This window comes from Gorilla gorilla, chromosome 10 (genome assembly GCF_029281585.2).
Source record: "Gorilla gorilla gorilla isolate KB3781 chromosome 10, NHGRI_mGorGor1-v2.1_pri, whole genome shotgun sequence".
In the NCBI taxonomy this organism is placed as follows: Eukaryota; Metazoa; Chordata; class Mammalia; order Primates; family Hominidae; genus Gorilla; species Gorilla gorilla.
Genome location: NC_073234.2, coordinates 57741447 through 57758986, shown reverse-complemented (window position 1 = coordinate 57758986; position 17540 = coordinate 57741447). Strand labels below are relative to the sequence as shown.

Here is a 17540-nt window from a genome sequence, read left to right as displayed (position 1 = left end):
ATTCAAGTATTGATATAATACTATTTTCAACACCATTTTCAAATAATTTGATGAAATATTAGTATGAGCTTTTCCTTTTGTTATTAACTCTGTAATTTATGATGAATATTTGTTTAAAAAGTCATAATTCAGATATCTAAGATGTAAGCTAAGTTTACACTTTAACTCTTTCTTAATTCTAATGCTACTATTGCCAATTTTTTTATTAATCTACATTTACTCCTCCTGGCTCTGTAATTTCTGAAAGAGCTTTTGACTGAAAACAACAGAATTCTCATATGAAATGTTCATCTAACCTTTTATATTTCCTTAAAAGATTTTGTAAAATAAGAAATATTAAAGATATTTTCCAAAGTAAATCTAGTGTTAAAAAACTTAGAGATGTAATTAAAAGATTGTCACTAAATGAATATTAAATGTTAGAAACAAAAATTCTATGTGATATATTAATAGTACTTAATATGTTGATTATGGAATCAGTTTTATTCACATGGCTTTTGTCAGCTGTTACTAAGTTCACTATTTTTAGATGTTGACAAAAGTAGGAAAAAATCAAACTTTAAAATTGTTTATAGATAGAACACTTATTTTCAAACAGGTATTTTATTTTATGCTACATCCCAGAATTTAATAATTCACCATTTTTCAAATGAATGTTTTGTCGATCTTATTTAACACCAGGAAAAATCTAGTATCTGGATACAACTGAATACGTGCAAAAGAAATTGCAGACTGACAGGTCAGAGTGGGGAGGGAGGATCTCCCCCACCCCACCGCCCCACTGCCTTCAGTTTTCTGGCTCTCTTTCAATGGAGAAAACATTACTCCTGAGGTCCAGTAGTCTGAGATGCTCGCCACATGAAACAGTATATTTGTTTCCTGTCCTGGTGATGGCTCCAACTCACTCCAACATATGATCTTTACAAAGTACTGAACACATGCTAGGGCCAGCCAAAACCATGAACCATCCTCCTTTTGCAGTTTTCCCTTGCATTTGTACTCTGTGAATGCAGCCCAGTCAGACGTGTCAATGTCTTTAAAAATAGGGCTGCTTCTGAATGGTGCAATTCTGAATCAGATTCTAATTGCAAATAATTAGAATTACTGCTTCCTTTTCATAAGCAAAGCATCATGTGGCTAAGCAGCTCTCTACTAGAGCCAAAGATTCAAATTGACTTCACTAAGCATTTACAATTAAGTGGTTGGTAGACCAAAGGAAAACTATAAAAGGATCTACATGGCTGATTAGTGATCTACTATTTTAGATAGAAAAAGTTGTATATCTTGCTCTCTACAAATCTATTTATTTTCACTTATCTTCTTTACCTGGTGAGTAAATCTAAATGAGCATCAACTGTATAAAACAAAAATGATGTCCTTACAGAGCTTATATCGTATGGTCCATTATTTTAATCATTCCCTTCAATAGGCCCTCATCGTCCTTGCTCTTCTTCTATCCAACACAAGAAAATTACAAACCATGCACATTGTGCACATGTACCCTAAAATTTAAAGTATAATTAAAAAAAAGAAAATTACAAACTAAATTGACTCTTGAACATAGATGCAAAAATTCTAAAGATAACATTATCAAACCAAGACTGGCAAAAATATAAGGTAGACATGACATTTGAGAATCAATCACATTCATCACATTAACTTAAGAAAAGGAAATATGTATATTTATATATCTATATAATCATCTTGGTACATGCAGGGAAAAAACTTGATAAAATTCAACATCCGTTCATAATAAAGATTCTTAGTAAACTAGAAATTTAGGAGAATTTCCTTAATCAGATAAAGGGTACCTAAGAAAAACCAACAACAAACATCATATGTATTAGAAAAGGTTGAAAGCTTTCATTCTAAAACTTGAAATGAGGCAAGGATTTTTGTTATTGCTATTTCTAAGGACAGTTCTAGAAAATCCAGCCAACGTAACAAAACAAGAAAAATAAATAAAATATTGAAAGATTGGAAAGGAAGAAATAAACTGTCTACATGATTACCAAGGTACAGAATCCAAAAGAATCAACAAATAAACCACTAGAGGACATAAATTTAGCAAGGTTGCTGAATATAGGGCCAATATTTTAAAATGCTTGCATTTTTATATAGAATAAACATAGCAATTAGAAAATAAAATTTTTAAATGATATCATTTACAATACTGTCAAAAGAAAACCCACCAAATGCCCAAGAAGAAAACTAACAAAAGATGTGAAGAAGTCCCCAAAGAAATCTATTAAATATTATTTGGTAAATTAAAGAATAAATTGACGATATAACGTATTCATGGGTTAGAAAACACAATATTATAAAGATGTGATTTCACCACCACACTGATCTGTTGACTCAATGAAGTACAATAGATATCTCTTTTTTTCTTTTGGGAAACAAGATGATTCTAAACTCTGTATGTAAAATTTAAAGGGTCAAGAATGGCTAAGAAAATCTTGAAGAAGAATGAAGTCAGAGGCTTCCTCCAACATATCAAGACTTATAACAGAGCTATAATGTCTCTAAAACAGTATGGCATTGGCACAGACAGACCAATGGAAGAGAAATCAATGTCCAAAACAGATCTACAATATAGATACTTTTTGAATAAATGTTATACATGCTACGTTTTTAAAATTCCTTCGAAATATCTCAATTATCTTTTACAAGATAAGGTTTTACTAACATTGCTATTGATAATTTTATTTTCCACAGTTTTTGGGTTTTCATAAAGGAATAAGTCAAAGTTTGAAATTATTGATAAATCGAGTTCTTATTTTCAAAAAAGGCATTTAATTTCATTTTACTTAATGCTATATCCCAAAGTTCAACATATCACCTTTTTTTTAATGAAGGTTTTTACCACAATAGGATTAGTCTCCAACAAGGAAGAACTAAAGACAATTCATCTAACTCTTAACTCTCCTTTATGATACCTAAGTTTTATAAGTTTTACTTATGCAAATATTCTCAAACACATTCCAATTAGCTTGTTAAGTTCACCAATCACCTACTTTGCAAAATCCAGTAATCAATTCTAAATCTTCATGTGCTTTGAATTCTTGATACCATTTAGCCAACTAATCAGTCCTACCTTCTTGTAAATCTTTCCTCAAGCGGTTTTTGGGCAAACATTCCTCAGTCTTCTTAGAACGTCCTTGACCTCTACCTTTAAATCTTCCTAGTTGATTTCTCCTCATCTCCCCAACTGCCAACTATTGGCATGCCCCATAGTTCAGTCTTTGGATTTTTATTTTTTCTGTCTATCTAGTCTATTCCCCAGACAATCTCATTCAGCCTTATGTCTTTAAAAATCATTGGTATTCTGATTCCTAAATTCTTATCTCAAGCCTAAACCCCTCTACTGATGTTCCAGTTCACTTACTCTATTGCCTGCTTCTCTCCCTTTGGATTTCTAACAGGCACCTCAAACTCAAAATGCCTAAAACCTAGTTGTTAATATTCCGTCCTGAACTTGTATTTCCCACAGACTTCCCCATCTTAGTAAACGAGAACTCCATCCTTCCACTGGCTCAGGAAAAAAATAAATAAATAAATAATCTGACAACTCTCTTACTCTCAGCCCTCACCTACAACTTACCTGTCAGCTTGACCATCAAAATAAATGCAATACCTGGACACCTCTCGCTTTCTTCATAGTTACCACCCTGATTCAGCACCTCACCACTTCTTAACACAATTATTGCAGTATACTGCAGTACCTCCTAATTGATTTTCTTGCTTTTGCTTGTTCCCCTAGTTTTTTTCCCACATAATCTGAGTGATCTCTTTAAAATGTGGACTGATTATATCATTACTATGCTCCATATCTGACAGTAGCTTCCAATGTTAGAGTTTAGCCAGATTCAGTACTGTGACTTAAAATGTCCTAAATGTAGAGGTGGATTCACCATGAACCTAAAAAAAGCTTAAACTTTTGGTCTCTAAAAATTATGTATTCATAATTTTCTATTAAAGAGCACTTCAACTGTTTAATCTTCAGGATTCCACAACCTGGAGCCACCCATAACTACATGATCTGGCCTCCCACTACCATTATTTCTACTAATTTCTTGCTGATTTCCTACAACCCCCTTTCCTCCCTCACTGCACTTGTACAGGATAGTCCTGCAACAGTGAGGAAGGTATTCAGTAAATATTTTATGAATAAATGAACAAATAAAAAAAAACCCATGCTGGGGCAAGGTTGACACCTCATCTTGCAGAGTTCTTATGTGGAACAAGAACAGGAGTCTCCTCTTAGCAGTCAACTTTTTTCTTCACTTATTCAATGTCCAACTCCACTCTCATATTCTAACGTGGAGCACGAAAAACTTGTATGCATCTTACCACTGCACTCTTCTGGCTTTCCTTCTCACTTCTTCTCCCGGCACACCTACTCCATGGTAAGAAACTTTCCATTTATTCACTCTATGCTATATTTTCTCTTTTCAGCTGAATGCTACGCATTGATTCCTCCAGAGTTAGTACTCAGTATACAAAAGAGAGAGATAACGAATTCAGAAATTTATCTTATTTGCTGTTGTACAATCAGATTTTGAAAATTACAACCTTAATATCACCTTGGTCTTTCTACCTGAAGCCTCTCCACCTCCCAAATAAAAAATCTGAAGAGTGGTCATCAAATAATCCCAATTTGCTGGAATATACACAAAATTATTAAATGCCATGGCAAAAAAGAAATGATTTAACAAAAAACTGGGCAGTTTTGCACTATTTCTAGTTCTTGTTCTTTTACCACAGCCTGTATTATATTTGCTAATACCTCAGTTAAAATTTTTTTAAATGTAAAAAAATAAATTAGGCACCAAAAAAGGCTTCTTTTGGAGGGTATAGGTGAAGAGAGAGGTAAAAGGGAGAGAATGGCTTCAGGCTTAACTGTATTGAATCTCAGATATCACTGGTACATCCAAGAAAACATGCACATCAGGCAGTTTATAGACCCGAGTTTTAATCTAAAAACAAGCGCTTAAGTTAAAGATTTAACATCATGTATCATTTAAATTTGTAGTTAAAATTAAGAAAGTAGAAAAAAATACATAATCTAAATTAAAACATAGTCTAAAATGGTGGTCCAGGAAGAGCGCTTTAAAAAATGCTTAACTTAGGAGATGGGAAACCAGTAACAACCAAGAAGGGAAGTGGGAGGAAAGAAAGAAAGAAAAGAAGCAAAGTTAAAAGCAAAGTGTGCCAGTTAAGCCAAAGACATAAGAAAATTCAGTTAGGATAAGCTGATGGATAGTGTGACATGTTCCTCAAAACTGTAACAGTAAGACCAAGAAAGATTAATGCTTTTAGCAAGTAGAAGGTCATAAGTGATCTTTGAAAGAGTAGTTCCAGTAAAAAAGTTGGAAAGGAGAATATCTCTATAGTCATCTCTACATAGATTTAGAAGCTTAAGCTGACTCTTTAAAACACCATTAACAAGTTATAGTACGTAATAATGGGCATGGTCATGGCCATATTTATAATCCTCTGTCCCTACATTAATTAATGGCACCTTCTTCTCTGCTCACACATTTATAAAATGTTATAAATAGTAGGGGCTTCAGAAATCAAGTAAAAGATTGCAAATGAAATTCAGCTCTCATGTTTCTTTTTGTTTTTTCCACTTTAAAAAAAGAATCTAGATTTTCATCTTCTTTGTAAAGTACAAAAGATCTGGTAATACTGATCTCACATTCCCAAAGCATCTTTTGCAAGAAGCATGTATATTCCAGTGCCCAGTGGACAGCTCAGTTCCTTCATGATACCTCACCTTACTCCTTTCTGGTAAATGCCTGATCCCTTTAGCTGTAAGGTTAAAAAGTTAATAAGTTAAAAACTCGTAAGCTTGCCAATTAGTTGAATAGGAAACTGATTAAATTCATTAGCTATTCATTATCTACTTTTGGTAAGACCTAGAGAACTTTAGGTCTCAAAGCCAGTTAGCAGCGTAGCCAGAACTCTCTTACTGAGCAAACTCTGGCCTCTGCTGAAACTAAAAACCCTGGACTTCCTCCAGACCAATGCTGATTAAATCATTACATTTAAAGGAATGGGAAATAATCTGTACATAATTTTATTTAAAAGGCAGTTCTCATGTATTCACAAAAATATTTTCCAAATAGATTACTCACAAAAAAAATATAAACGTCTCTTCAAAGTTGAGAAAAATGTTTTCAGGAAATTATCTTCAATTTACTTCTTTATGTGCACTTTTCCTTGTTTGACACTTAAATCCTTTGTTGATAAGATGGCTTTTTTCTTTAATTCAGTCTCCCCACCTTCGGCCTCTTATCATTCAAAGCCAAAATTACATATTTTTTTAGAAGCTGCCACAGCAACTAATACAACTATTTTTTTAAAGCAAATTATATAATATCTGTTTTAAAACATTTTTGATAATATCTCTGCTTTAAATTTTTTTTTGTTTCCCCAATGCCTATGGGGTAAGCAACAAAATCCTTAAAGTTCTTTCATAACTGGTCTCTGTGAGCCTTGCCTGCCTCCCCAGACTACACACACACCTGCACCTTACTCTCCTAATATAGTAAATGGGTTACTCTTTTCCACACACATCAGGACTTAGAAGATACAAATGTCACATTCTCTCTTGGCTGGAGAGCCCTGTTCTAACCAATCTTTATACATTCTGTAACATTAGGTACTCAAAGACTATAAGAATAAATAAATTTAGAAAACTTCTAGGAAAAACAGAAATTTAAAGCTGGCTGACATCATCTTAATACTCAGCTGTATTAGTTCGTTCTCACGCTGCTATGAAGAAATACCTGAGGCTGGGTAATTTATAAAGGAAAGAGGTTTAATTGACTCAGTGCATCATGGCTGGGGAGGCATCAGGAAATTTACAATCATGGCAGAAGGTGAAGTGGGGAAGCAAGGCACGTTAATCACAAGGCGGCAGGAAGGAGAAGTGCAAACAGGAAATGCCAGACACTTAGAAAACCATCAGTTCTCATGAGACCCACTTATTATCATGAGAACAGCATAAGGGAAGCCACTTCCATGATCCAATTACCCCCACCTGGTCCCACCCTTGACACATAGGGATTATGGGGATTACAGTCCAAGGTGAGATTTGAGTGGGGACACAGAGCCAAAGCATATCACCATCTAAAGACATTTCATTTTCACTTCCATCCAGTCATCTGTTTTATCGCTCTACAAATCCTTTGCATCCTAACCCATGACACTGAGATGAGAGGGACAGAGTGGGTGACAGAGGAAGTGGAGCAAAACTAATGAGGTCTCCTGAGGAACACAGACTGGTTGTGATCTGCCCTTAGAGACAAGCCATAGCAGAACTACACTTCACAGAATTCAGAGGCTTTGTTTCATTCCTGTGAATCTTTTTAGGGTCCTTCCTCACTTGGGTTTCTTTATTTTGTATAGTTTTGTTTGATGGTGGTGTTTGTGGGGGTTTTTTTTGGTGTTTGTTCATCTCATGGGTTTTTAATTTGCTTGCTTTACCATTTCCACAGGATTTTATTTAGAATATATCTGATATCCATTTGAAAGCCTGACATCCACAGTGGCTAGGTTTACCAAACGTAAGTTGGATGACCTTGAGGCACACAGTGAACTTTGACCTTGGAAACAATTTAATTCAAGGCTGAAACCACCATGAATTGTAATATTTTAGGGTCATAATGAATTAAAACTATCAACAGAAATACTGTATCAGAAAAAGATATCACTTTTCCTTTTCCATTTAATCACTTCGTCTCATGTGCTAAATCTGTAGGCCCACCTATTTAAAGGATTCTCTGGGGAACCTCCTGAAGGTTCATCCATTAGAATATATAAGACCTTTGGTCCCCAAAATGTGCAAGGGGGAGAGACTGCCTCCAGGAAATACACCCCCACCAGGAAACCTGGGAATCCAGGTCACAGGGCAAGGCCTTAACCATATCCAGAGCTGGAACTGATTTAAGGAAAGGAATATAAAAGTAGGAGAGGCAGTGGAAAGAGTCTTGCATGCATTCCCAGTCTCCATGCAGAACGGCGGAAGCCATTCCTTATTTTGTCTCACAGGGGACCTCATGGAAGTTCTGCCAATTAACTCAGGCAGTGGTCATAACTTGAAAAAAGCTCCCAAATGAATTTTGTGATATAACCTCAAGTGGGGAAGAACTCCCTTGGCCAGAACCAGGTGGGGGTGGGGGGCAGGTGGAAAGAGTGCAGGAGTTGGGTACCCCAGCTGTGCAGGCAACCTGGGAGGGATGTGGCTTGAAAGCTGCTGTTGGGTTCTGAGCTTAGATGGCCTAAAATTTAGCTTGCTGCTGCTAGCAGAAAAATTGTGACTTTGAGATCTACCTTGCCAAGTGCACAGGAGCTGGGTGGGGCTTACTGATGCCTGTTACTCCCTACTCCCTGGGTGAATACTTCTGTGCAGTAGAGGAAGCTATGCTCTCCTCTAGAACATGAGACCATCTCCCCAGTGACCAGAGACCTACCCCTTGAACCCCAGAGGGGTTGTTCCTTGCCCCACACTCAGAGAGTCAGAGCAAGGACTTGCCTGACCCAGCCCCCACCTGGCTTTGCCCATGCCCCAGCATCCCCCTCCCCCCAACCACCCTGGTAGCTTAACACAAAAGACAGACACTTTGGGGGAGCTTCATGGCCCCATACATTGCCCGAGAAACCAGAGTACCTGCCCTGGGTAACATAAGGCAAGCACAAATCCCACCACTGCTACTGTAGCTGGTGCTCTCCTGCAAGCACCACCTCCTGGCTAGAGGCCAACTGACACAGTCCATTACAGCATCTCCAAGTAAACATTGTGCCCAGGAAGGAGTTAACTTGCACATGACTGCAGCAATCACAATATTCTGCATTACCTTGGCTAATCAGGAGGTCCTGAGCCTGTCCAAACAGTCCAGTAATTAATGGGATCAGTTCATTACTATCACAACTGGCTTTTGAGCAAGTCAACACATTGAGGCTATCGACAACCAAGGAATCTCACAATCTATGTCACTCCCTCGCCACTCCCATCAGAGCTGGCGCTGGTACCCACTGCAGGGAGACTTGAGGACAGGTCACATAATTGGATTCACTGCAGATGTTCCCCAGCACTAGCCTAGAGTGTGGCAGCCCCACTGGCAGCTAGACTCAAAGGTGCCACAGCATTCCCAGTAATCTGATTCTCAGGGATTCCTACTCCTAGGGGAAGAGGGAATGCACCACATCAAGGGAACACCCTATGGGACAAAAGAACCCAGATGGCAGGTCTTGAGTTCCAGACCTTTCTGCTGGTGGCAAGTTTATATCAGCAGAGGCACAGTTGCAGTATTGGGCTCATCAGGGAAAGTCTGCAGCTCTACCCCAACTCAGGTAGCCCTAGTGCTTGTGAAAGGTCTTGAAGACAGAGATTTTTTTCTCCCTCATCCACCACTGCAGACACAACTGAGGCTTTTCCCATAGGAGTGTGGCATGAGTACACCTACAACCAGCCTTTCTGGAACTCTTCGGGGTGACTGCATCCCCACAAGAATACTCCCCAGATGCAGGTTTGCAAGGGAGGTAGAGTCCAGATTCCTCTCTACTTGGAACATCGGTATCCCTGCAGATTAAAACAGCTGCCTGCCTAATCTGAACAACTGAAACACTGGGTCAGGATTGTGTCTGGGAAGTGGATAGCTTTCCTGCTGACCTGGCAGGGGAGCTGAAGTGGCTCTGGCCTTTCTGCCTGATAAAACTTCAGTGCATTTCACTGAGAGCTTCCCCAGCCACATCTGTCAAGGATGGGCCCTCTGCCCACCATTGGATATTGCATTTACTCACCTACTTTAGCCACAGCCAGTTTTTCCCTATGGGCCCTTCCCCTACTGGCCTGAATATTCAACCTAGTAAATAAAATTCTAGGAAAAAATAAAGTACACACCATGGGGGAATGAGATAAGCTTCAAGAGACCGCTGCCATTCCAACCCTATAGGACACAGTGAACTTGCTCAAACACTGAGCACATTGCTACAACCAGCATCTGAGAAAGCTATCACTCTCTATAATCAAGGAACTCATACAGTCTTCACCCCTGAAAGCAACGAGAGCCTAATTACACTACAGTAAACTGTAAACATTAAAGTCACACCCTTAAGATGGAAAAAAAGAAATTAAAAAACACAAATCAAAAATAAATTCAAGAATAATTAGAAGAAATATTCTACCCAAATGAGAAGGAACCAGAAAAATAATTCTGGTAATATGACAAAACAAGGCTCTATAAAACATGCAAAAGAACACACTAGCGGTCCAGCAATGGATCCAGATCAAGATGAAATCTTTGAAATGCCAGATAAAGAATTCAAAATGTTAACTATTTAGTTACTCAAGAAGAAAGGTGAAAGGTAAAAACTAACATAAAGAAATTTAAAAAACAATTCAGGGCATGAATGGAAAAAATTCTAAAGAGACAGATATCAAAGAAAAATCAATTCGAACTTCTAGAAATGAAAGATATACTTAGGGAAATACAAAACGCAGCGGAAACTTTCAACAACAGACTAGAACAATTACAACGAAGTATTTCAGAGCTCAAAGACAAGGCTTTCAAATTAATCTAATCAGACAAAAATGAAGCAAAAAATAATTAAGAGAAATGAACACAGCTTCTAAGATTATGTAAAACAATCCAAGTCTGGGATTAGGTAAAATAGTCAAACCTAAGAATAAATGGTGTTTATGAGTGAGAAGAGAAAGCAAAAACTTTTGAAATTTTGTTTGAGAAAATAATTGAGGAAAACTTCCCAGGCCTTACTAGAGATTTAGATGTCAAAATACAAGAAGCTCAAAGCACTCCTGGGAGACTTATTGCAAAAAGGTCATCATCAGTGCATATAGTCATCAGGCTGTCTAAAGTAAACATGAAAGAAAGAATTCTAAGAGCTATGAGACAAAAGCATCTGGGAACCTATAAAGGAAATCCTATCAGACTAACAGTAGACTTCTCAGCAGAAACCTTGCAAGCAAGAAGGGATTTTGGGTTTTAGCTTTAGCCTCCTTAAACAGGACAACTGTTAGTTAACAATTTTGTATCCAACAAAACTAAATTTCATAAATGAAGAGGAAATAAAATCATTTTCAGACAAACAAATGCTGAAGGAATTTGTTACTACCAGACCATCCCTATAAGAAATGCTGAAAGGAGTTCTAAATCTTGAAACAAAAGCTTAATATGCACCAAAATAGAATATCTTGAAAGCATAATACTCACAGGGCCTATGAAACAATTACACAACGAAAAAAGTATCTAGGTAACAATTAACATGATGAATGGAACAGTATCTCACATCTCAATATTATGACTGAAAGTAAATGGCCCAAATTCTCCACTTAAAAGATACAGATGGGCAGAATAGATTTTTAAAAATCACAAAACCAAATATCTACTGTCTTCAAGAGACTCACCTAACACAAGGATTCATATAAACTCAAGGTAAAGAGGTGGAAAAATACATTGAATGCAAATGGAAACCAAAAGTGAGCAGTAGTCAGTCTTATATCAGATAAAACAGACTTTAAAGCAGCAACAGTATAAAAAGAAAAAAGTCAAAGAAGGTAATTATATAATGATAAAAGGATCAATCTAACAAGAAGAAATTACAACTGTAAATTATATGCACCTAACACTGGAGCTCCCAGACTCATAAAACAATTACTACTAGACCTGAGAAATGAGATACACAGCAACATAATAATAATGGGGGAATTCAATACTCCACTGACAGCACTAGACAAATCATCAAGACAGCAAGGCAACATAGAAACACTAGGCTTAACGTACACTCTAGAACAAAGGAACGTAAGATATATGTACAGAATATTCTACCCCAAAACTGCAGAATACACATTCTTCTCATCAGCACATGGAACATTTTCTAAGACAGACCGTATGGTAGGCCACAAAACAAATCTCAATAAATTTTTAAAAATAGGAATCATATCGGCCAGGCGTGCAGTGGCTCACGCCTGTAATCCAGCACTATGGGAGGCCGAGGTGGGCGGATCACGAGGTCAGGAGATGGAGACCATCCTGGCTAACACAGTGAAACCCCGTCTGTACTAAAAATACAAAAAGAAATTAGCCGGGCGTGGTGGCGGGCACCTGTAATCCCAGCTACTCGGGAGGCTGAGGCAGGAGAATGGTGTGAACCCGGGAGGTGGAGCTTGCAGTGAGCCAAGATCGTGCCACTGCACTCCAGCCTGAGTGATAGAGCAAGACTCCGTCTCAAAAAAAAAAAAAAAATAGGAATCATATCAAATATCTTCTCAGACCACAGTGAAGTAAAACAAGAAATCAACTCCAAAAGGAACCCCTAAACTACACAAATACATGGAAATTAAACAATCTGCTCCTGAATGATTTTTAGGTTAACAATGAAATCAAGATGGAAATTCATAAACTATTTAAAATGAATGATAACAGTGACACAAGTTATCAAAATCTTTGGGACAGGGCAAAAGTAGTGCTAAGAGGAATGTTTATTGCACTAAATTTGTACATCAAAAAGTCTGAGAGATCACAAGTTAACAATCTAATATACACCTCAAGAAACTAGAGAAATAAGAACAAACTAAATCCAAAGCCAGCAGAAGAAAATAAATAACAAAGTTCAGAGCAAAACCGAATGAAATTGAAACCACAAAAACAATACAAAAAAAAATCAATGAAACAAAAACCTGGTTCTTTGAAAAGATAAACAAAATTAATAGACCATTAGTGAGATTATCCAAGAAAAGAAGAGAGAAGATTCAAATAAGCTCAATTAGAAATGAAACTAGGGACATTACAACTGATGCCACAGAAATACAAAGATCATTCAATATTACTATGAATACCTGTATGCACACAAACTAGAAAGCCCAGAGAAAACAGATAAATTCCTGGAACCATACAACCATCGTAGAGTAAATCAGGAAGAAATAGAAACCCTACACAGACCAATAACATGCAGTAAGACTGAATCAGTAATTTTAAAAATTGCAAACAACAACAAGCCCAGGGCCAGATAGATTCACAGTTGAATTCTACCAGACATTCACAGAAGAATTGGTACAAATCCTAATAAAACAATTTCAAAAAATTGAGAAACAGGGAATCCTCCATAAATATCCTATGAAGTCAGCATCACTCTGATACCAAAACCAGGAAACGACGTAACAAAAAAAGAAAACACAGACCAATATCCCTGATAAAAATGAAACAAAAATCCTCAACAAAGTACTAGCTAACCAAATCCAAAAAGACATCAAAAAGATAATACACCATAATCAAGTGTGTTTCATCCAAGGATCCAGGGATGGTTTAACATACACAAGTCAATAAAGGTAATATATCACATAAACAGAATTAGAAACAAAAACCATATGATCTCAAAAGATGTAGAAAAAGCACTTGAAAAAAATCCAGCATCTCTTTATGCTAAAATCCCTCAACAAACTAGGCATAGAAGGAACATACCTCAAAATAATAAAAGCCATATTTAACACACTTACAGCAAACATCACACTGAATGGGGAAAAGTTGAAAGCATTCCCCCTGAGAACTGGAACAAGGCAAGGATGCCCACTTTTACCACTTCTACTCAATATAATACTGGAAATCCTAGGCAGAACAATCAGGCAAGAGAAAGAAATAAAGGGCATCCAAATTGGAAAAGAGGAAGTCAAACTATCTCTGTTTACCAATGATATGATTGTATACCTAGAAAAGACTAAACAGTACTCCAAAAGACTCCTAGATTTAATAAACAAATTCAGTAAAGTCTCAGGTTATAAAATCAACATAAACAAACCAGTAGCACTGCTATACACCAAAAACAATCAAGCTGAGAGCCAAATCAAGAACTCAATCCCTTTTACAATAGCTGCAAAAAATAAAATAAAATACTTAGAAATACACTTAACCAAGGAGGTGAAAGATCTCAACAAGAACTACAAAACACTGCTGAAAGAAAGCATAAATGAATAACAAACAAACAGAAATACATCCCATGCTCATGGATTGGAAAATATCCTGAAAAATGACCACATTGCCAAAAATTCATTTTCAAAGAATTAGGGAAAAAATCCTAAAATTCATATGGAACTAAAAAGGAGACCAACAGCCAAGGCAATCCTAAGCAAAAAAAAAAAAAAAAACCAAATCTGGAGGCAATATATACCCAACTTCCAATTATACTACAAGGCTATAGTAACCAAAACAGTATGGTACTGGCATAAAAGTAGGCGCATAGACCAATGCAACAGAATAGAGAACCTACAAATAAAGCCAAATACTTACAACTAACTGATCTTTGACAAAGCATACTACGTAAATTGGAAAACGGGTGCCCTGTTTAATAAATAGTGGGAGAGTTAGATAGCCACCTGTAGAAGAATGAAAATGGATCCCTATCTCTCCTCTTGTACAAAAATCAACTCAAGATGGATTAAAGTCTTAAATCGAAGACCTGAAAGCATAAAAATCCTAGAAGAAACCCTAGGGAAAACTCTTCTGGACATTGGCCTAGGCAAAGAATTTATGACTAAGACCCAAAAAGCAAATACGACAAAAACAAAAATAAATGGAACTTGAATAATCCAAAAGCTTCTGCACAGCAAAAGAAATAATCATCAGAGTAAACAGACAGCCCAGAGAATTGGAGAAAATATTTGCAAACTATGCATCTGACAAAAGACTGTTATCCAAAATCTACAAGAAACTAAAATAAATCAGCAAGAAAAAAAGCAAATAATTCCATCAAAAAGTGGGCAAAGTCCATGAATAGACAGTTCTCAAAAGAAGATATACAAATGGCCAAACATATGAAAAAGTGCTCAACATCACTAATCATCAGGGAAATGCAAATTAAAACCACAATGGGATACTACCTTGCTCCTCCTGTAAGAATGGCCATTATTAAAAAGTCAAAAAGCAATAGATATTGGCATGGATGTAGTGAAAGGGGAATGCTGATACACTCCTGGTGGGTATATAAATTAGTACAACCTCTATAGAAACCTGTACGGAGATTCCTTAAAGAACTAAAAGTAGATCCACTGATTGATCCAGCAAATATGATGACTGGGCATCTACCCAATGGAAAAGAAATCATTATATGAAAGAGACACATGCACACATATGTTTATTGCAGTCAAATTCACAGTTGCAAAGATATGAAACCAACCTACGTGCCTGCTAACCAACAAGTGGATAAAGAAAATGTGGTACATATACACCATGGAATACTACTCAGCCACAAAAACGCATGAAATAATGTCCTTCGCAGCAAGTTGGATGGAGCTGGGGGCCATCATTCTAAGAGAAGTAATTCAGGAATGAAAAACCAAATACCATATGTTCTCACTTATAAGTGGGAGCTACGCTATGAGTATGCAAAGGCATACAGAATGATATAATGGACTTTGGAAACTCAGAAGCGGGAGGGTAGGAGGGGGGTGCGGAATAAAAATCTACATATTAGGTGCAAGGTACACTACTTGGGTGGCAAGTGCACTAAAATATCAGAATTCACCACTATATAATTCATCCATGTAACCAAAAACCACTAGTACCCCAAAAGCTATTAAAACTTTTAAGAAGAACATATAAAACCTTCAAGTATTTCTAAACAACATGTGAACTGAGGGAGGAAAAAAATACCTTAGATAATTTTAATTGCATTTGCAATGCTCCACTTTTACTAAAATATGAGTATTTGTTAGCTAATTTTTAGGTCATTAATTAATTGCCTTTATTAGTGATTAAAAATGTGTATGCTGATTGTACCTAAAATTGGAGGCAATTTAAGACTTGAAAAAGATACTACCTTTTACATTTTATTGGATAAATATTGTAGAAAAATGTATTTTATGATTAAAAGAAAACGAAATTATGTAGCTTTCTATTTGCTTTTTATTTGTAGCTTTCTAATAAATCTTTAGTATAAAACTGTTTAACAAAAAAAAAAGCCTAGCTTTCCTTGAATTATATTCTTGCTTGTGAATGCAAAACCTTCCAAATTATTTGAAACATTTATGTATTCAGAATATTACTTTGTGGTTTTCTTCCTAAGAAGCTAAACAATTCATTAAACAAGCTGCTCTTGAATAGGAGATCAGAACAAGCATAAGCTGCCTTCTGTAGAATTCTATTGTGAAGCTGTACCCGTTTGTGTTTTCTTTGAAGCCATAAAAATGAAACCCTTATGCTCATATTAAAAGCATAAGAAAGGCATCTATTATGTCAATAGATTTAAAACACGGCCTTAGACACAGTGAGAACCACTCTAAAGGTTAAGAAGTGCATTCCCAGGGAAAACCATCAAAGGCCTACATATCATTATATCTCAAAACAGATGGCATCACAGTGTTTGGAACTATAGTTTACGGACACCTACGATCTCAAATAAATCCTTGCTAATCCCGCTCTTTTGTCTAGATTTTGTACTTTGATGGTAACTGCAGGTGCCTTTTCTCCATCATATCATTGCATGTCATTCTATGAATCATGAAGATACATGTACCTATATGGACACAACTCTTAATAAATACAACTTTTATACAATATGTAAGTATTTTACCAGCCACAAATATACTCTTTGTAGAAATCTATGCTTCTTAGATTCTAATCTATTATAAATCTTCAGTAGTCTAAATTTTATAGAAAAAAATGATGAAAATATACCTCTCTCATAGATTGGTGAAACTATAATATTGATTTAAAAATCACTTTGTAAAACAATGTGGAATTATCTAGTATCTAGGTGTATATCCTGGAGAAACTCTCAAAAACAGGAGATGGGGACAAGAATATTCACAGCAGCATTGCTTCTAACACCAAAAAACTGCAAACAGCCCAAAAGCTCAACAGGAAAATTGATATATGAACTGTGTTACCCTCAAACAATGAAATGTTGTACAACAATGAAAATAAATGAACTGTTCGTACATGCACCAAAATAGATGAACCCCAGAAACAATACTAAGCAAAAAAGATAAATCACAGAAAACTATATAAAATATGTTTCCAATTTATATAAAGTTAAAACCATGCAAAATTGAGCAGTGTGTTTTTACTGTTACTTAGGTTCAGGAATTTTTTTTTCATCTAAAATCCTGCTGAAAAAAATTAAATAATACTAATATGACTAACAGATTAAAGTAAAATTTTTCTATGATTATTTGCTACCAATCTCATATACTGAAAAACTTTTGGGATTCAAATTTAGTTTATTACAAAAAAAGTTATCTACAGACAGAAAAATCTCTCATGCATCCATACAGGTGAAAAGATTGTTTAAAAGATCATGTCCTTCAATATTTAAGAAATATCATATGACCTTATTTATATGTGGAATCTAAAAGAGTTGAACTCATAGATGTAAAGAGTGGAATGGTGGTTACCAGAGGCTGCAGTTGCAGGGGGGAAGGAAAGATGTTGTTCAAAGGGCATAAAATTTCAGTTAGATAAGAGGAATAGGCTACTGTACTGTACATGGTGACTATAGTTAATAACAATGCAGTGTAT

The 17540-nt window shown here is 36.1% G+C and overlaps 1 protein-coding gene across 1 annotated transcript in view; it reads right to left on the bottom strand.

The window, feature by feature from the left end:
• The window catches only part of ADAMTS20 (ADAM metallopeptidase with thrombospondin type 1 motif 20), a 197356-nt gene that overhangs the window by 161141 nt on the left and 18675 nt on the right, over positions 1-17540 (bottom strand). The gene's annotated exons all lie outside the window — the stretch shown is intronic.